Here is a 22,940-nt window from a genome sequence, read left to right on the forward strand (position 1 = left end):
AAAATAACAATATTTTTCAAATTTTTTTATATGAAATTCCCCCAAAAAAAAAAAGTAAAATCAAAATTTTTTAACATTTTGGGCCATTTTTTTTTTTTACCATATTTTTGGTAAAAAAAAAAAATCGCAAAAAGCGTATTTTGATTGGTTTGCGCAAAAGTTATTCCGTTTACTAACAAAGGGAAAGATTTTTGTCATTTTTGCTGTTTTTTTTTTTTTAACGCGTAATGGCGGTGATCTGCGATTTTTTTTGCGGTACTGCGACATTGCGGCGGACAGATCGGACCCTTGACTGACATTTTTGACACTTTTGGGGTTACCAGTGACATTTCTACAGTAATCAGTACTATACATATGCACTGTTACTGTAAAAATTACACTGGCAGTGAAGGGGTTAACTTTTTTTTGAGAGGGAGGGGTTAAGTGTGTCCCTAGGGGGTGATTCTAACTGTGATTGACTGTGGCTTGAGGTGTAAGAACAGTGATCAACAGTCCTACATAGTAGAACCGTGTGATCACCATTCATACACAGGGGAGAATGACAGGCGGCTTGTTTACACTAGCCGCCTGCCTTTCTCCCGCTCTAACGGACATCGGGTCCGCTGGGCACACGCGTGGGGGGGTCCGTGACATTGCGGGAGCGGGAGTGCGCCTCCGGCGGCGCGCGCTCACTCCCCAGAGGCTAGCGACGTAGCCCTACGTCACTTTGCCTGTGAGGGGCTGACCGCCGACCTAAATAGTGGTGCAGCGGTCGGCAAGTGGTTAATGTTAATGTGGTTAATGTCAATCCATTTTCACTGCTTATTTGAGAAGCAGTCTACTTGTTTTTTGTACGGCAGGGGCTTCTGTTTCAAGACATTTTTTTTTTGGTATAGTCCCCTTCACTGCGTTAAGCAGGTTTGGGACTATCGTATTTCTGTAATGTTTTAACCACTTGCCGACCGCCGCACGACTATTTAGGTCGGCGGTCAGCCCCTCACAGGCAAACTAACGTAGGGCTACGTTGCTTGCTTGTGAGGGTCTAGGGAGCGAGCGCGCGCCGCCGGAGGCGCGCTCCCACGTGGTCACGGACCCCCCCGCGCGTGTGACCAGCGGACCCGATTTCCGCCGGCCACTCGGCGATCGGCGGGGGAGAGGGAGAATGTCAGGCAGCTGATGTAAACAAGCCACCTGTCATTCTCCTCGCTGTAAAGACACTGATCACATGGATCTACTATGTAGATCCGTTGATCAGTGTCCTTACAGCTCAAGCCACAGCCAATCACAGTAGAAAGCACGCCCCTAGGGACACACACAGCCCCTCCCTCCCAAATAAAGTTAACCCCTTCATTACCAGTGTATTTTTACAGTAACAGTGCATATATATAGCACTGATTACTGTAGTAATGTCACTGGTAACCCCAAAAGTGTCAAAAATGTCAGTCAAGGGTCCGATCTGTCCGCCGCAATGTCGCAGTACCGCAAAAAAAATCGCAGATCGCCGCCATTACGCGTAAAAAAAAAAAAACAACAAAAATGACAAAAATCTTTCCCTTTGTTAGTAAACGCGATAACTTTTGCGCAAACCAATCAAAATACGCTTTTTGCGATTTTTTTTATCAAACAACAGGTAGCATAAAACAAATTGGCCGAAAATGTTAAAAAATTTTGATTTTTACATTTTTTTTGGGGGGAATTTCATATAAAAAAATGTGAAAAATATTGCTATTTTTGCAAAATTGACGCTATTTTTTTGTTTATAGCGCGTGATCAAAAAATCGCACAGGTGATCAAATACCACCAAAAGAAAGCTCTGTTTGTGGGAAAAAAAGGACGCCAAATTCGTTTAGGTACAGCGTCGCACGACCGTGCAATTGTCCGTTAAAAATCATGCAGTGCCGAATCGCAAAATACCCCCTGGTCGGAATGGGGGTAAAATCTTCCGGGGCTTAAGTGGTTAACCACTTCTGGACCGGAAGGTTTTACCCCCTTAATGACCAGGCCATTTTTTTGCAATTTGGCACTGCGTTACTTTACCTGACAACCGCGCGGTTGTACCCAAATGAAATTGACGTCTTTTTTTTCCCCACAAACAGAGCTTTCTTTTGGTGGTATTTGATCACCTGTGCAGTTTTTTGATTATGCGCTATAAACAAAAAAAGAGCGTCAATTTTGAAAAAAAAAAAAAAAAAAAAGCAGTATTTCTCACATTCTGCTATACAACATTCTCAATAAAAATTTAATTTAAAAATCACATTTTTTCATTGTTTCAGGCCAATTTGTATTCTGCTACATATTTTTGGTAAAAACAAACATTTCAGTAAGTGTATTTTGATTGGTTTGCGCAAAAGTTATCGCTTCTACAAAATAGGGAAAAGATTTATGTCATTTTTTATTTATTTTTTACTAGTAATGGCGGCGATCTGCAATTTTTTGCAGGACTGCGACATTGCGGCGGACAGATCGGACCCCTGACTGACATTTTTGACACTTTTGGGGGGACCAGTGACATTACTGCAGTAATCAGTGCTATACATATGCACTGTTACTGTAATAATGACACTGGCAGGTAAGGGGTTAACCCAGGGGCGATCAAAGGGTTAAGTGGGAGCCTAGGGGGTGTTTTATAACTGTATGGGGGAGGGGCTAGTGAAATGATCACAGAGGTCTGTGATCCTATATAGAAGGATCACAGGAGCTCTGTGATCATTCCAGAGAGAAGAACGGTCAGCTGTGTTTACAACAGCCGACCGTCCTTCTCTTTCAGTGGGCAGTGATCGCGGGTGGCTGGCGGCAATCGGTGCTGCCAGTTCCGTGCATTGGCATCCCCACTGCCTAGTGGGTGCGGGCGCTCGCCCCCAGCAGCGCTCCTGCGAACAGCCGTACAGGTATGGCGATTCGTGCAGCCGAGCCAGCCTGCCACAGTATATATGCGGCGGGCGGTCGGCGAGTGGTTAAGAAGTCTGTCCAGAGCAATGACCATTGTGGTGTGTTAATATAGACATGAAGTGGCTGAAAGAGGCTGGGGGAGATTAGCAGCATTGCAATGCAGAAAAAGAATGAGAATAAAGGTGAAAACAATATTTGAGTTGTAGATGGTAGACTTTGTCCCTGACTACTGTAGAGATCTCATGGCAAGTGTTGCAGGCTGCGTATTACTGGTTGGATGGGTAGCACTGACAGTAGACAGATCCACCTTCAATTGGCCATAGTGTGCAATAGAACAGGGGCGTAACTACTGTACAGGGGTTGCAGGGGTTGCAATTGCAACCGGGCCCCATGCTCCGGGGGGGGGGGGGGCTGTGTGGCTCCCCTGTACACCTGGATAGGAGGAGGGGGGGGGCAGCATGTAGAGAAATCGCTGTCCTCCTTTTTTTGTAGCTGCAGGAGGAAAACGGAGAAGATTGGTTCCTCCTTATGCTGCCACTGCCACTCATCATATCCAGTTCACTTGTGCCGCTTGTTTCGGAGAGATTTTGATACGTTACTAATTTTGTTTGTTTAGTTTGGTTTTGGGAATTTTGCTTCTTTCCTTTTGTTTTCATTAAATTTCGTTTTTGTTTATTTATTTTCAAACAAATTCCAAATTTTCAGAACAATTCAAATTCGGAATCGGACGAAAAATGATCGACCAATCCAAATTCTGTGTGAAGAAAAGCTGGTTGTTAAGTAGTGGTTCCAGCCGCTGCATCCTTAACCATGTGCCGACCAGCCGCCGTAGTTTTACAGCAGGTCAGGTCTGTCCCGAGAAACTGTATGTTGCTTCGCGTGACCGCTAGCAGGGGTTCACGCAGTGTGCGCCCGTTCGCCGCAGGGGTCCGGCAGCCGCGATCGCTCCCCGTGGAGACAGAACAGCGGTCTGCCGGTGTAAACACACCAGATCGCTGTTTTGTCAATTATGGACACAGGGCTATGTGTTCATGCAGCAAATCCATCCCTCCGACAGTTAGAAAGCACCCCTTAAGGACACATTTAACCCTTTGATCGCCCCTGGTGTCAACCCCTTCCCTGCCAGTGTTATTATTACAGTAACAATGCATATGTATAGCACTGATTACTGTAGTAATGTCACTGGTCCCCCCAAAAGTGTCAAAAATGTCAGTTAGGGGTCCGATCTGTACGCCGCAATGTCGCAGTCCCGCTAAAAATCGCAGATCGCCGCCATTACTAGTAAAAAAAAAATTACATAAATCTTTCCCCTAGTTTGTAGACGCGATAACTTTTGTGCAAACCAATCAATATCTCTTAGATTGTAAGCTCTAACCAGCAGGGCCCTCTGATTCCTACTGTAATAAAGTGTATTGCAGTTGTACTGTCTACCCTCAAGCTGTAAAGTGCTGCGTAAACTGTCGGTGCTATATAAAACCTTTATAATAATAATTAGGGACTGACCGATTATCAGCAAAGCCGATATATCGAGGGCCGATATGCACTTTTCCCGATATATCGGAAATCGGCCCTGGAGGTTACCGATATTGCTGATATTTAGGGGAAGTGCTTGTACCGGAGTGATGCCTGCAGCTAGAGGCATCAACCCGGTACCGGCGTCCATAGCTGAGAAGCCGCTCGGCTGTCATTACAAGGAGCTGGACTTCCCCCCGCAGCTCGGCCGGGTCTCCCGTCCCACCGGGAGACCCGGGCATCCTACCTCCACCGCCGCCAAAGACCCGATCAAAGCTGCATTCAAAGACCTGATCAAAGCCACATTCGGCTCTGATCGCGTCTCCATGTAAAAACCGGAAGTGATGTCATGACATCACTCCCGGGTACTCGGTGGCAAATTACAAAAAATGCGAGCATTCAAAACAGCCAAACTTGGCGTTTTTAATGCTTTTAAGTGCAGAGGAGGGATTTGGGGTCTTTTAGATCCCCAGATCCCTCCACCAGAGTACCCGTTTAAAAAAAAAAAATAAAAATGTCTGAAAATATCGGCCAATATCAGCCGATACCGATATCCGATGACCAAAATATCAGTATCGGCAATAAAAGAAAAACAATATCGGTTGATCACTAATAATAATAATAATAATAATAAACTTATTGGGACTTATTGGGATTTTTTTTAACAAAAAATATGTAGCAGAATTCAAATTGGCCTAAAATGATGAAAAAAATTTTAGTTTTATTTTTTTTTTATTGGGAATGTTATATAGCAGAAAGTAAAGAATATTGTTTTTTTTTTTTTCAAAATTGTCATTATTTTTTTTTGTTTATAGCGCATAAAAAAAAATTGCAGAGGTGATCAAAAACCACCAAAAGAAAGCTCTATTTGTGGGAAAAAATGGACATCAACTTTATTTGCGTACAGCGTCGCACGACCGCGCAATTGTCCTTTAAAGTAACGCAGTGCCGAATCGGAAAAAACTGCCTGGTCATTAAGGGGGGGGGGGGATCCTTCTGGTTAAGCAGTGGGCCAGGAAGTCGGCCGCCGTGTCCCAACTAATTTCAGCTGTCAGCTGGCTTCCCCACTGACAGCTGAAATGTAAACAAAACAATGCCAGCAATAACAAAACATTTAAAAAAAAAACAGCGTGGGGTCCCCCGTTATCCCCCCCCCCCCCAAATCCATACCACGCCAACATTTTTTTTAAAAAGTGTGGGAACCCCACTTAATGTGAAGCAATAAAAAGGAAAGATTCCTTTTAATATAGTGCCTGGGGGGTCCCCTTAGTTTGCCAGTTAAGTGGCACATCTGTATTGTGTATAGAACATGCTCAATAATGAGTCAAATCACACTGAAATTGACTCAAAAGAAAATAAACGTCCCCCTTCCCCCCCCCCAAATCTATACCAGACTATTATCCAAGCACGCAGCCTGGCAGACCAAGAAGGGGGGTGGGGTGGGGGCGCTGGTTTGGATTGGGGGAGACACCCCCATACCTTTTTTTTTTTTTTTTTTTTACATTTTTGTATTGCCAGCATTGTTTTGCTTACATTTCAGCTGTCAGTGGGGAAGCCCGCTGACAGCTGATGAGTCATCATCAGTTGTTAAGGACACAGCGGCCGTCTTCCCCGACCTGCTGCTTACCAACCAGCTGTTCTTCACACAGAATTCAAATTGGTCGATAATTTTTTTCGACTGATCCGAATTCTAATCGTTCTGGCAATTTGGAATTCTTCAGAAAACGAATAAACAAAACTAAATTTAACGAGTTTCAGCTAAATTGGTTGCTATTCATTACTATTTCATTTGGAGATTTGGATACATCTGAATCTCCAAATAACCAAAAACATGGTCGGAATTTGTATCCGGACCAAAACGAATTGCAGATTTCTAGTCTCCAATGCTGAAATGTTTACTGAATAAATTACCGTGGACAGACAGGACTCATCTAAGGATCACGCTGGGCTTCCATTGATAGTGTCTGGAATGAAGCTGGTGAGCACTGGAGGTACCGCAATAAAAAATATATGATAATAAATGAAAGAGTCCCTACTACATATAATGAGAAAGTCTCACTCCTGTTGCTGCAGAAGAGGCTGTGAGGAGTCATATTACCTTTCTGCACAGTGGTTTATATACATCCCTCCCAACCTTTCGGGATTAGAAAGGAGGACGCTGTCTGTGCCTGTACAGTAAGGGTTAATAGCAGGTTTATGTCTAAGGAAGCAATAAAAGGAGGATAGGCATCCACACAGGGTGTGCCGGATGTGCCTGGGCACGCCCTAATCACCCCTATTAGCATTATTGCTCTGCGTGCCAGCGGGAAGATGGGAAAGATCTCCTTCTTACTGGCTCTGCCATAAGAAAAGTGTTTAGGCACTTCTCTTTCAATGTGCCGGGGCCACAAACACTCACCGGACACTTTATTAGGTACACCTTGCTAGGGTCGGACCCCCTTTTGCCTTCATTCTTCTTGGAATAGATTCAACAAGGTGTTGGAAACATTCCTCAGAGATTTTGCTCCATAGTGAACTGATAGCATCACACAGTTGCTGCAGATTTGTCGGCTGCACAGCCATGATGAGAATCTCCATTCCACCACATCCCAAAGGTGCTCTATTGGATGAGATCTGGTGAGTGTGGAGGCCAGTGGAGTACAGTGACCTCATTGTCATGGTGGATAAACCAGTGGTGAGATGATTGGAGCTTTGTGACATGGTGCATTATCCTGCTGGAAGGAGCCATCAGAAGATGGGGACACTGTAGTCATAAAGGGATGGACATGGTCAGCAACAATACTCAAGTAGGGGGTGGGGTTTAAACGGTGCTCAACTGGTACTAAGGGGTCCAAAGTGTGCCAAGAAAATATCCCCCACACCAGAGGCGTAACTAGAACCTTCAGGGCCCCGGTGCAGGAAACCATGAAGGGCCCCCTGGACCCCTGGCCGGGGCCCTTCCCTTCAAGCCTGGGACTCTTCCCACTGATCCTGGGGCCCTTTACTCTCGTTGCGGGACCCTTTCACAAGTTCTGCAGTGGGCCACCTTCCTGCCATGTTGGGGCCTCCCCACAGTGGCGGAATGCCAGGGCCCGGTTGCAAGTGTGACCTTTACGATCCTGGAAGTTCACCCACTGGTGTCAGTTGTTTTTATTTTTTTGGTATTTTAATTGTATTATTTTTTATCATTTTATTTAATTTTTTTACAATGTCACTGACTATGACTCTGTCCATTGAGAAAAGGAAGGACTGGTAAATTACATATTTACCGACCCCTTCCTGGTTCTCTATTGTGACGCATCCCCTGCAGCAGCCGGCAGGAGAGGGTAGGGAGCACAGTAGGGGGGGGGGGCAGCACAGTGGGGGGGGGAGCTCAGTAGGGGGGGGGGCAGCACAGTAGGGGGGGACCAGGGGAGCACACAGGGGCCCAGAGACAGCAGAACACAAGTGAACTGGATGGATAGGAGGAGTGGCGGGGGCAGCATACCGAGGAACCAATCTCCTCCATTTTCCCCCTGCAGCTACAGGAGGAAAAAGGAGGGCAGTGATTTCTCTACATGCGGCCCCCACCGCCCCTCCTATCCAGGTGTACAGGGGAGCCGCACAGGGCCCCCTGGAGCATGGGGCCCGGTTGCGACCGCAACCCCTGCAACCCCTGTAGTTACGCCCCTGCCCCACACCATTACACCACCACCAGCCTGAACCGGTGATACAAGGCAGGATGGATCCATGCGCCAAATTCTGACCCAACCATCTGAATGTCCCAGCTAAAATCAAGACTCATCAGACCAGGCAACGTTTTTCCAATCTTCTATTGTCCAGTTTTTGTGATCCTGTGCCAATTGTAGCCTCAGTTTCCTGTTCTTAGCTGACAGGAGTGGCACCCGGTGTGGTCTTCTGCTGCTGTAGCCCATCTGCTTCAAGGTTCCATGTGTTGTGTGTTCAGAGATGGTATTCTGCATACCTTGGATGTAACGAGTGTTTATTTGAGTTACTGTTGCCTTTTTATCATCTGGAACCAGTCTACCCATTCTCCTCTGACCTCTGACATCAACAAGGCATTTTCCTCCACACAACGGCCGCTCACTGGATATTTTCTCCTTTTCCCACCATTCTCTGTAAAAAAAAGATGGTTGTGTGTGAAAATCCCAGAAATACTCAGACCAGCCCGTCTGCCACCAACAACCATGCCATGTTCAGAGTCACCTAAGTCCCCTTTCTTCCCCATTCTGATGCTTGGTTTGAACTTCAGTAAGTCATCTTCACCACATCTAGATGCCTAAATGCATTGAGTTGCTTACCATGTGATTGGCTGATTAGCAATTTTTGTTACCATGCAATTGAACAGGTGTACCTAATAAAGTGGTCGGTGAATGTATATGTAGACACACATGTGTGTTTGAGCTTTAGAGGTAAGTATTTATCTTTATTTAATAACTGTAATGACCTGCAATAGTTAGTGTTAGGGTAATTGGGGATAGTTTAGGATTAGGGGGGCATTTTTAGTTAAAAAATTTGTATGTGGCCGTAAATCCGCTTTAAAAGTGGGGTATGCCTGTGTAGACAGTTTCAGGATCACATCATGCCATATTCAGGGAAAATGTGTCCCGACATCTAAATACTGCATGTGATCTGCTTCTGTGAATGGAGCCCAATATTGCTTATGATGGAGTTCCGGTTCACACATATGCGATGCGGGAACCCTGCGAATCCACTGCGGTTTCCCCCATCGCACTCGACTCGCGGGCAGTTCACACTGTCATATGCAAATCGCTGGGGGTGTCAGTATGAATTTAACAACACCCCCAGATCAGTTCTCATATCGCAGTGTGAACTGTCAGTTCGGACATGAATCGGATCGCATAGGTGTGAATCTGATTCTGGTGCGGACCCAAAAAATGGTCCTGTGCGACTTTGGTCCGAATGCGATGCCAATTCAGTCATACAATCTGTGTGGCTGAATTTGCATTAAACACAGACATTGCACGTGATTTGTAGAGCAGTCCCCTTCCGAATCCCCTGCAATATCTGACATCGCATATGTGTGAATCGGGACGGAAACTATAAACTAATCTGCATAAGGGGTTAATGGTATAAGCATCACCTCTGGCTGGATGGATAATTGATTGGTAACATAATATTTGAAGATTTCCATCACACAGTTATGTCTTTTGTATTTGTTTTCCTTCTCAGAGCACAGGCTGTGATTACAGGAATGGCTACATTTGTATCTTTACAGCTGAGTATTCTTTTATCTCAGCACTCAGCGCTGTCTTCCGACTTTTCAGTATGTGGATTTATATGTATGTACACCCCAACATTATTTATAGGTATGTACACCCCAACATTATTTATAGGTATGTACACCCCAACATTATTTATAGGTATGTACACCCCGACATTATTTATAGGTATGTACACCCCGACATTATTTATAAGTATGTACACCCCAACATTATTCATAGGTATATACACCCCAACATTATTTATAAGTATGTACACCCTGACATTATTTATAGGTATATACACCCCAACATTATTTATAGGTATGTACACCCCAACATTGATTTATTGGTATGTACACTCCAACATTATTTATAGGTATGTACACCCCAACATTATTTATAGGTATGTACACCCCGACATTGATTTATTGGTATGTACACCCCGACATTATTTATAGGTATGTACACCCCAACATTATTCATAGGTATATACACCCCAACATTATTCATATGTATGTACACCCCAACATTATTTATAGGTATGTACACCCCGACATTATTTATAGGTATGTACACCCCAACATTATTTATAGGTATGTACACCCCGACATTGATTTATTGGTATGTACACCCCAACATTATTTATAGGTATGTACACCCCAACATTGATTTATTGGTATGTACACTCCAACATTATTTATAGGTATGTACACCCCAACATTATTTATAGGTATGTACACCCCGACATTGATTTATTGGTATGTACACCCCAACATTATTTATAGGAATGTACACCCTGACATTATTTATAGGTATATACACCCCAACATTATTTATAGGTATGTACACCCCGACATTGATGTATCTGTATGTACACCCCAACATTATTTATAGGAATGTACACCCCGACATTATTTATAGGTATATACAGCCCAACATTATTTATAGGTATCTACACCCCAACGTTATTTATATGTATGTACACCCTGACATTATTTATAGTTATGTACACCCCAACATTATTTATATGTATGTACACCCTGACATTATTTATAGGTATATACACCCCAACATTATTTATAGGTATGTACACCCCGACATTATTTATAGGTATGTACACCCCGACATTATTTATAAGTATGTACACCCCAACATTATTTATAGGTATGTACACCCCAACATTATTCATAGGTATATACACTCCAACATTATTTATATGTATGTACACCCCAACATTATTTATAGGTATGTACACCCCAACATTATTTATAGGTATGTACACCCCAACATTATTTATAGGTATGTACACCCTGACATTATTTATAGGTATATACACCCCAACATTATTTATAGGTATCTACACCCCAACATTGATTTATTGGTATGTACACTCCAACATTATTTATAGGTATGTACACCCCAACATTATTTATAGGTATGTACACCCCGACATTGATTTATTGGTATGTACACCCCAACATTATTTATAGGAATGTACACCCCGACATTATTTATAGGTATGTACACCCCGACATTATTTATAGGTATATACACCCCAACATTATTTATAGGTATGTACACCCCGACATTGATGTATCTGTATGTACACCCCAACATTATTTATAGGAATGTACACCCCGACATTATTTATAGGTATATACAGCCCAACATTATTTATAGGTATCTACACCCCAACGTTATTTATATGTATGTACACCCTGACATTATTTATAGTTATGTACACCCCAACATTATTTATATGTATGTACACCCCAACATTATTTATAGGTATGTACACCCCAACATTATTTATAGGAATGTACACCCCGACATTATTTATAGGTATGTACACCCCGACATTATTTATAGGTATGTACACCCTGACATTATTTATAGGTATGTACACCTCAACATTATTTATAGGTATGTACACCCTGACATTATTTATAAGTATGTACACCTCAACATTATTTATAGGTATGTACACCCCAACATTGATTTATTGGTATGTACACTCCAACATTATTTATAGGTATGTACACCCCAACATTATTTATAGGTATGTACACCCCGACATTGATTTATTGGTATGTACACCCCAACATTATTTATAGGAATGTACACCCCGACATTATTTATAGGTATATACACCCCAACATTATTTATAGGTATGTACACCCCGACATTGATGTATCTGTATGTACACCCCGACATTATTTATAGGTATATTCAGCCCAACATTATTTATAGGTATCTACACCCCAACATTATTTATATGTATGTACACCCTGACATTATTTATAGGAATGTACACCCCGACATTATTTATAGGTATGTACACCCCGACATTAAAGAGGTTGTAAACCCACATATTTTTTTTTTCACCCTGAAAGAGAAACACATAATGAGCTAGTATGCACCGCATACTAGCTCATTATGAAATACTTACCTTAGAACGAGCCCCCGCCGTGCCGCCCGCTTACCTCTATGATGGGCGACATGTCCAGTCGCCCGTCTTCCGGGATCGCGGCATCTGGCCATCTAATTGGCCGGAGCCGCAGTGACGTCACTCCCGAGCACGCGCGCGGGAGCCGAAGGTCACGGCACGGGGCTCTGAAGAAATGGCACCAGCGGCCGTTACTTCAGAGCGCATGCGCCAGTGACGTCACTGGATGCATGTAAGGTAAATATCTCCTAAACATGTACCGTTTAGGAGATATTTACCTTACATGCAGCCAGTGACGTCTCTGGCGCATGCGCTCTGAAGGAACGGCCGCTCGTGCCGTTCCTGCAGAGCTCCGTGCTGTGACCGTCGGTATTTACAGTACCTATAGGTAAGTCTTATCATAGGCTTACCTATAGGTACAACTTGCAGAGGAGGGTTTACTTCCTCTTTAATTCATAGGTATGTACACCCCAACATTATTTATAGGTATGTACACCCCATTATTTATAGGTATATACACCCCAACATTATTTATAGGTATGTACACCCCATTATTTATAGGTATATACACCCCAACATTATTTATAGGTATGTACATCCCAACATTATTTATAGGTATATACACCCCGACATTATTTATAGGTATGTACATCCCAACATTATTTATAGGTATGTACACCCCAACATTATTTATAGGTATGTACACCCCGACATTATTTATAGGTATGTACACCCCGACATTATTTATAGGTATGTACACCCCGACATTATTTATAGGTATGTACACCCCGACATTATTTATAGGTATGTACATCCCAACATTATTTATAGGTATGTACACCCCATTATTTATAGCTATGTACACCCCGACATTATTTATAGGTATATACACCCCGACATTATTTATAGGTATATACACCCCGACATTATTTATAGGTATGTATAGCCCAACATTGATTTATAGATATGTACACCCTGACAATGATTTATAGGTGTGTACACCCTGACAATGATCTTCTTCTATTCCCTCCCTTGCAATCTGTTATATATCCCATTGAAATATCTGTTTGATAAGTTCTGATCCTGCCAGAAATCTTGTCAGCTGATAACTTCCTGTGCTCTGTGTCTGAGTTGTACTCTAATCAGTTACATTGTTCCCAGCTATCTTTGTGAACTACAAAACTCCTCCCTTTATGTTATGGAGAAAAGGACGGGGAGGAGTTCTGTAGTCCTAAAACACTTCCTGTCCTAGAATAACAACACTGCTCCTCCATAGATACAGTACATTGACCAGATATGGGTTTCTGGCAGATTCACCAGGAAAAAATAAACAGAAAATACTAAACAAATGCAGCCGCCATGTCTTGGGTTTAGATGCAGATTGAAGCACGCTCTGGGAGGGTTGGGATCACATGGATTGGGATAAATTCAGTCACATTTCTCCTTCAGCCTCGAGGGACCGCTGACCGCTAAGCTCATAATGATCCCTAATTGTTCCTCCTAATACACGTTCACCACAAAACCATACATGGAGGATCGCCGCTAATCACCGCCGTATTCCAGGAGAGCCTCTTTGTTTTCCTAGTAAAAAAGCCAGAGAACTTCATCCCTCGCCTGACAAATAACATAATCCGAGGATTCCCGAGGATTTGTACAGCGATGGAGGACATCATAATATACCTGTATCTGTAACATGAACAGCTCCTATACCTGGACTAGAAGAGAGGTCCTCAATGTATAATGGTAGAACAATGGAGGACTCAGATGGAGGTTCAGCCATCATAATATACCTGGATCTGTATAATACAGAATGTATTGTGAACATTCCGTATGCCTGGACTAGAACAGAGGTCCTCAATGTATAATGGTAGAAGAATGGAGGACTCAGATGAAGGTTCAGACATCATAATATACCTGTATCTGTAATATGAGCAGTCCCATTACCTGGACTAGGACAGAGGTCCTCAAAGTATGATGGTAGAAGAATGGAGGACTCAGATGGAGGTCCAGACATCATAATAAACCTGTATCTGTAATATGGATAGTCCCTATACTTGGACTAGAAGAGAGGTCCTCAATGTATAATAGTAGAAGAATGGAGGACTCAGATGGAGGTTCAGATATCACAATATACCTGTATCTGTAATATGAACAGTCCCTGTACCCATGGGCATCCGCAGAACATTTTTTCAGGGGGGAGGCATCATTTTAAGGTTTCCCATACTCCCCCCCCCTTTTCGTCCCCATAGATCCCCCCTTTAGAGCAGGCCAGGGTCCCCCATAGTTCCCCTTTAGAGTAAGGTCCCTATAGATCCCCCTTTAGAGCAGGCCAGGCCAGGGTCCCCTATAGATCCCACTTTAGAGTAGGCCAGGGCCCCCATAGATCCCCCTTTAGTCTTACCTTTTCACCTATATTCCCCGTGCTACTAGGTTTTCCTGCTCCATTAGGTACTCAAGGCTCTCCCTGCAAAGAATATATATATATATATATATATATATATATATATATATATATATATATATATATATATATATATAATTAGCCAATAGGACCCCGTTAGAGCAGGCCAGAGTCCCCATAGATCCCCCTTTAGAGCAGGCCAGGGTCCCCCATAGATCCCCCTTTAGAGCAGGCCAGGCCAGGGTCCCCTATAGATCCCCCTTTAGAGCAGGCCAGGGTCCCCCATAGATCCCCCTTTAGTCTTACCTTTTCACCTATATTCCCCGTGCTACTAGGTTTTCCTGCTCCATTAGGTACTCAAGGCTCTCCCTGCAAAGAATATATATATTTAGCCAATATGACCCCCTTTAGAGCAGGCCAGGGTCCCATAGATCCCCCTTTAGAGCAGGCCAGGGTCCCCCATAGATCCCCTTTAGAGCAGGGTCCCCATACAGTATTTTCCCCTCTTAGGAGCAGGCCAGGGAATTTCCAGAGGGGGGGGGGGGTGCACTTGCGAAGGCCCATGCCTGTACTTGGACTAGAAGAAATGTCCTCAGTGTATAATAGTAGAAGAATGGAGGACTTAGATGGATGTTCAGACATCATAATATACCTGTATCTGTAATATGAACAGTCCCTGTACCCATGGGCATCCGCAGAACATTTTTTCAGGGGGGAGGCATCATTTTAAGGTTTCCCATACTCCCCCCCCTTTTCGTCCCCATAGATCCCCCCTTTAGAGCAGGCCAGGGTCCCCCTTTAGAGTAAGGTCCCTATAGATCCCCCTTTAGAGCAGGCCAGGCCAGGGTCCCCTATAGATCCCACTTTAGAGTAGGCCAGGCCAGGGTCCCCTATAGATCCCACTTTAGAGTAGGCCAGGGCCCCCATAGATCCCCCTTTAGTCTTACCTTTTCACCTATATTCCCCGTGCTACTAGGTTTTCCTGCTCCATTAGGTACTCAAGGCTCTCCCTGCAAAGAATATATATATATATATATATATATATATATATATATATATATATATAATTAGCCAATAGGACCCCGTTAGAGCAGGCCAGAGTCCCCATAGATCCCCCTTTAGAGCAGGCCAGGGTCCCCCATAGATCCCCCTTTAGTCTTACCTTTTCACCTATATTCCCCGTGCTACTAGGTTTTCCTGCTCCATTAGGTACTCAAGGCTCTCCCTGCAAAGAATATATATATTTAGCCAATATGACCCCCTTTAGAGCAGGCCAGGGTCCCATAGATCCCCCTTTAGAGCAGGCCAGGGTCCCCATAGATCCCCCTTTAGTCTTACCTTTCCACGTATATTTCCCATGCTACCAGGCTTTCCTGCACCACCAGGTACTCCAGGCTCTCCCTGCAAAGAATATATATATATATTTAGCCAATATGACCCCCTTTAGAGCAGGCTAGGGTCCCCATAGATCCCCCTTTAGGGCAGGCCAGGTCAGGCCAGGGTCCCCCATAGATCCCCTTTAGAGCAAGGTCCCTATAGATCCCCATTTAGAGAAGGCCAGACTAGGGTCCCCCATAGATCCCCCTTTAGTGCAGGCCAGGGTCCCCATAGATCCCCCCTTTAGACTTACCTTTTCACGTATATTCCCCGTCCTACCAGGCTTTCCTGCACCACCATGTACTCCAGGCTCTCCCTGCATAGAATATATATATATATATACTGTATATTTAGCCAATATGACCCCCTTTAGAACAGGCTATGGTCCCCATAGATCCCCCTTTAGAGTATCTCTAATATGAACAGTCCCTGTACCTGGACTAGAAGAGATGTCCTCAATGGGAGTACATATTGGGATTTCACTTTATAATGGGAGAACAATAGAGGACTTGGATGGATCTTCCACTATAATGGGTTTGTTTGCTCTTTGCTTATATTGGCATGTACTCCCAGCAATGTAGCAATGGACTCCCAGGAAGTCCTATCCCCGATTCCATCCTCATTCAAACCTCCATATGTGGACCTGACATAAAGGAGAACTTCCTCCAGCCCAGCCTCCCCCAGGCTGGTGCATTGTTTATGTTCTGTCAGTGGGAAGTGCGTCCATCAGAGGTCGGTACTTGTATTGCAGAATTAAATGAGGATTAGTATTCAGTCACACTGAATCCAGCTTTGAAATCACACAACTTCACTTGAAGCCACGCAATTTCAAAGTCGCATGTCAGTACGGCTTGAAAGACATCTGTGCGACTTCATGCACCGATTCCTATGCAAGTTACACCCCTGAACTTGCAAAAAGTAGTGCATGAACTACTTTCAAAATCAGTGTAACTCCGATGGAGTCAGAGTCGCAACGGTTTAACCGCTTCCATTGCAGACAATAGGGTGCGACTTGTCATGCGCTTTGAAACTATAAAATCGCCTGACTATTCGCAGCAGTGTGACCGGGACTTATGCTGGACTAGAAACATAGAAAAGTGACGGCAGAAAAAAGACTGAGTAGTCCATTGAGTCTGCCTGTTTCTTTTTTTTGTAGATCTATGTTTTTCCCAAGCATGTTTGACTGTTTACTGTCTCATTACCTCTGATTATATTTTATTCCAAGCATCAACTACCCTTTCAGTAAAATAATACTTTTTTAAAAATTAGTTTTGAACTTTTCTCCAGTTAGTTTGAAGTCATGTCCCCTTGTTCTCGTTATTGGTTTCATATAAAAAAAAACCTGCCCTCCTGAACCTCCTGACTATGCTGCACTATGGTGGACTATGGTGGATTATGGTGGAATATGATGGTCTATAGTGGACTATGGTGTACTGTGATGGACTGTGGTGTACTATGGTGGATTATGGTGGACTGTGGTGAAATATGATGGACTATGGTGGACTATGATGGACTATGACAGACTATGCTAGACTATGGTGGATCATGGTGGACTATGATGGACTATGGTAGACTGTAATGGAATATGGTGGATTATGCTGGACTATGGTGGATTATGGTGGACTATGGTGGACTATAATGTACGATGATGGACTATGGTGAACTATGGTAAACTATGATTGACTAGGTGGACTATGGTGGACTGTGATGTACTATGGTGGATTATGGTGGACTGTGGTGGAATATGATGGACTATGATGGACTATAGTGGACTGTGATGTACTATGGTGGATTATGGTGGACTGTGATGGACTATGGTGGACTGTGATGTACTATGGTGGATTATGGTGGACTGTGGTGGAATATGATGGACTATAGTGGACTATGATGGACTATGGTGGACTATGGTGGACTATGGTGGACTATGATGGACTATGGTGGACTATGATGGACTATGGTGGACTATGGTGGACTATGGTGGACTGTGATGGACTATGGTAGACTGTGATGGACTATGGTGGACTATGGTGGACTATGGTGGACTGTGATGGACTATGGTAGACTGTGATGGACTATAGTGGATTATGATGGACTATGCTGGACTATGGTGGATCATGATGGACTAAAATGGACTATGGTAGCCAGTGGAAGACAAGCTTTATTATAAAAATAGATCCAAATCCTAATTGGCAGACATTAGGTTTATTCCATAATTTGTATCTAAATAATTGTCAAAAATATTAGTTTAGTCCCTTTTTTTTTAACCCTTTTTCATGTCAATGCTTCCAATCACCCCCAGCCCCTTTTCAGCCACTTCCTGTCTACATGCACACAGTCCAGTGTCAGCTGACTGATAATGATAGCAGTGAAGCTCACCTGTGCAATGACATCTGGGGTCTCCACCGGGGGTACATCATCGCTCTGGATGGTGACAACAGCAGAACATGCCTTTGTAATGAGCATCACCACAGTCTCTTATTGTATCCACTGGAAACTGATGTGATAGAGTGACAACATAAGCGCTCAGTTGAGAAACAGTCGTCACCCAATAACAGGAAGTGCCAGAATAGGGACCTTCAAAACAAGATCAGCAGGTATTCTTTAAAGGAAAGTTTCAGCTTTAAAAACATTCAAACCAACCTGTAAGATTTAATTAACGTGGTAAATCCTATAAGAAATGTTAGTAATTGGGTGTGCAGGGAATATATTGTGGGTTTGTATATATTTAATATATTAAGTTAAAAAATGTAATAAAATGTATTTTTTCAATCTGATAAGGTAAATGAAATGTTTTGCATTCTTATTTTTAGCCAGCAGGTGGAGCTTTTGCCTGATTTTCACATGTTTTCCTCGATCTCCATGCAGCTGTTGTTTCCAGAGCTCAGTAGCTGAAGATTAAACACAGAAGTGAATAGCTGAGAGTGGTGACCCTTCGTCATGGGACGGTTCCACCAAGATTTCTGTTAGAACAAGTGAGAGATGTCCATTGTGAGGTTGAACAGGAAAAACAAACAATGTAGAAACTAAAAGCCAGGCTGACCCGTGTGCTTGGTATGGTTCCCAGAGGCACAAAACCTTTTCTTTGCTGCAGGTGTCATGTGAGGCTTGTCCCACTCACTCTGTTGGCGTCCTTGATGCTGAGTGATTTGATAAGGAAAGTACACGGTGCTCAGCGTCCTACAAACCTTTGTTACCATCCCGGGAACAGCAGATTACCGGCTTCTGGTCATACAAGTGGTAGCATCTTCAAAGACAAAACATGGACTTCATATGATCTACATTCCACACCTAAAGAATTCAGTTATATGTTTAGATTAAAAAAAGTGAAGGCAGCCATGAATACCAGATTGCAGTCTGCCTGTGTTAGCCAAATAGAGGAATAGGGACTGGACAGGTTAGATCGGCCTTCTCAACCTTTTCACCCCAGAGGAACTCTTCTAATCATTCTCAGGCCTCAGAGAACCGCCACAATTCATTGGTGGTCAGTCGGAAAAAGGTCCTTAACATTGGTGATTAGTGGGAGGAATGCTCCTTAAATTGGTGGTCAGTGGGAAGAATACTCCTCACATTGGTGGTCAGTGGGAAGAATGTTTCTTACATTGGTGGTCAGTGGGAAGAATGTCCCTTACATTGGTGGTCAGTGGGAAGAATGCTCCTTACATTGGTGGTCAGTGGGAAGAATGCTCCTTACATTGGTGGTCAGTGAGAAGAATGCTCCTCACATTGGTGGTCAGTGGGAAGAATGCTCCTTACATTGGTGGTCAGTGGGAAGAATGTTCCTTACATTGGTGGTCAGTGGGAAGAATGGTCCCTACATTGGTGGTCAGTGGGAAGAATGCTCCTTACATTGGTGATCAGTAGGAGGAATGCTCCTCAGGTACACTCTGCTCTCAGGTATGCTCCACTCTTAGGTACGCTCTGCTCTCAGGTATGCTCTGCTCTCAGGTATGCTCTGCTCTCAGGTATGCTCTGTTCTCAGGTATACTTTGCTCTCAGGTATGCTTCACTCTCAGGTACGCTCTGCTCTCAGGTACGCTCTGCTCTCAGGTATGTTCTGCTCTTAGGTATGTTCTGCTCTCAGGTATGCTCTGCTCTCAGGTATGTTCTGCTCTCAGGTATGTTCTGCTCTCAGGTATGTTCTGCTCTCAGGTATGCTCTGCTCTCAGGTATGTTCTGCTCTCAGGTATGTTCTGCTCTCAGGTACGCTCTGCTCTCAGGTATGCTCTGCTCTCAGGTATGCTCCGCTCTCAGGTATGCTCCGCTCTCAGGTATGCTCCACTTTTTGGTATGCTTCACTCTCAGGTATGCTTTGCTCTTAGGTATGCTCCACTCTCAGGTATGCTCTGCTCTCAGGTATGCTCCACTCTCAGGTTTGCTCTGCTCTCAGGTATGCTCCATTCTCAGGTATGCTCTGCTCTCAGGTATGCTCTGCTCTCAGGTATGCTCCACTCTCAGGTATGCTCCACTCTCAGGTATGCTCTGCTCTCAGGTATGCTCCACTCTCAGGTATGCTCCACTCTCAGGTATGCTCTGGACTCAGGTATATATAAATCTTGGGTAAGGACTGATCCCAGGTATGTTCTGCTTTCAGAACAAAAACATGGAAAAGGCGCAAACACTGTTGTTCACATAAAACCTACAAAAATGAATAAAGTCCATTTGAAAAGTCCATAAGACATAAAAGGTTTCTAGATAGAAAGTCCATTCACTAAGGGCTGCCACCAACATAGGCATAGAAGCCAAAATCCAGCAAGCCTGACAATAAATAAGAAGGAGAGGCGCCTTTAGGTGTTGGAGTAAAACAATTGAATTGGAAATATACAGGTGGCAACTCACATGTCATAGCAATAAAACAGGCACATCTGTAGTGTAGATATCCCAAGGGTATCATCAGTGAGCATTATGTCGGTCTGCTAGCAACGCCATAAGATGATGTCTCCCAGCTGGTCCCCACTGTAAGGAAGTCGGCCGTGCAGTGGAAGGAATCCCAGAACTAGGTTTGGGGCGCAGGTGGCTAGGCAGTGTAGGGCAATGATATCACTGGAGTGCGACGCGTTTCCGAGCATGTGTGCTGCAAATGTTAGGGCAGCCACACTCCTTTATCAAACATGATCTGCTTGCAGGTGCACTCTACTCTCAGATATGCTCCACTCTCAGGTACGCTCTGCTCTCAGGTATGCTCCACTTTCAGGTACGCTCTGCTCTCGAGTATGCTCTACTCTCAGGTACGCTCTGCTCTCAGGTACGCTCTGCTCTCAGGTATGCTCCACTTTCAGGTACGCTCTGCTCTCGAGTATGCTCTACTCTCAGGTACGCTCTGCTCTCAGGTATGCTCCACTCTCAGGTATGCTCTGCTCTCAGGTATGCTCCACTCTCAGGTACGCTCTGCTCTCAGGTATGCTCCACTCTCAGGTACGCTCTGCTCTCGAGTATGCTCTACTCTCAGGTACACCCCGCTCTCAGGTATGCTCTGGTTTTTGTATTCTCTGCTGTCAGGTATGCTCCACTGTCAGGTATGCTCCACTGTCAGGTATGCTCTGGTCTCAGGTATATTTCAATCTTGGGTATGGACTGGTCCCAGGTATGTTCTGCTTTCAGGTTTTCTCTGCTCTCAGGTATACTTCGCTCTCAGGTACGCTCTCTCTCTATGCCTGTCTGATAGGAGAGCCGCCTGCTTTGTTTACATAGGCAGACGGCTCTCCTGTCAGTTTTCCCCAAAGATTGCGGGAGGCCAGCGGTGATCGCCCCCTGCTCCTCCCACGGTCTGGCTCCTGCTGTGTCTAATCAGACCACATGCATATAATCATGTACATGTACGTGATTATGCGCAGCCGAGCCGCCCTGCCACAGTAAATCTGGCATCACATTCTGCAAACAAGCTGGTTGCTGAAATTAGAAAATGTGACAGCAATGGAGTGACCGTCACAAATTAACCTCCCTGGCGGTATTCTTGAGTGTGGCTCGGGGTTAACTTTCAGTACCAAAAGCGGTAACCCCGAGCCACACTCGGGATTACCCCAGAATGTTACTTACCTCCCCTGCGCTCCCCCGCCGTCCTTCCCGTCATTCTCGCACTCTCTCCCCGCTCTGTGCATGGTCGATTGCCGGCACTTGCCTTCCGGTTCCCTTCCCTGCGAGCGTTGCAAAAATGTAAATACACCAAATCCAAATGAGATGATACCAAGCTGTGATCCTAACGGATTACACTGTATCATCCCATTTCACCACAGGATTTCACCTGGTGACTTTTCCAGTGCCCTGCCTGTGCTTTTCCAGTGCTTTGTGCCTGGAAAATAGAGAACGACCATGGCGTCCAAAAAGCGTTTTTTATGCGCAAAAATGCTTTTAGACGAACTGGAAAACGGTGACAGCGAAACGGAGTTACTTGAAGAACTGAGCGATAGCGATTGGTGGGAAAATTCGTCATCAGGTACGGAAAGTGACGACAGCGAGGATTCTGATGTCTCTTTCTGGCACATCGCTTGTGGAATTTGGGAAGTATATCGAATGATTCTTCAGAATTTTCAACGGAGCGATGTGCCAGAAATAGACATCAGAATTGTCGCTGTCGTCACTTTCCGTACCTGATTCCGTAATTTTCCCACCAATCGCTATCACTCAGTTCTTCAAGTAACTCAGTTTCGCTGTCGCTGTTTTCCAGTTTGTCTAAAAGCGATTTTGCGCAAAAAAAACACGTTTTGGACGCCATGATCATTCTTTATTTTCCAGGCACAAAGAACTGGAAAAGCACAGGCAGGGCACTGGAAAAGTCACCGGGGGAAATCCTGTGGTGAGATGGGATGATACAGTGTAATCCGTTAGGATCACAGCTTTCTATCATCTCATTTGTGTATTTACATTTTTGAATTTGCCGCCAGTTCCACCTCCTGCGTCGCAACGCTCACAGGGAAGGGAACCGGAACACAGGTGCCGGCATCCCCCGAGCACACAGCGGGAGGACGGCGGGGGGTGGGGGCGGCGTGAGGAAGGCGTGAGGACGGCGGAGGAGGACAGCGGGGGATCGCAGGGGAAGGAGAGTTTTTTTAAAATGTAAAACAACAGATTTCTATACAAAACAATGTACCGCTTTTAGCACAGAAATCCTGACATAATCAGACCTCCAGGGAGGTTA

Source organism: Pelophylax lessonae, assembly GCF_965119305.1.
Source record: "Pelophylax lessonae genome assembly, chromosome: 9".
Classification (NCBI taxonomy): Eukaryota; Metazoa; Chordata; class Amphibia; order Anura; family Ranidae; genus Pelophylax; species Pelophylax lessonae.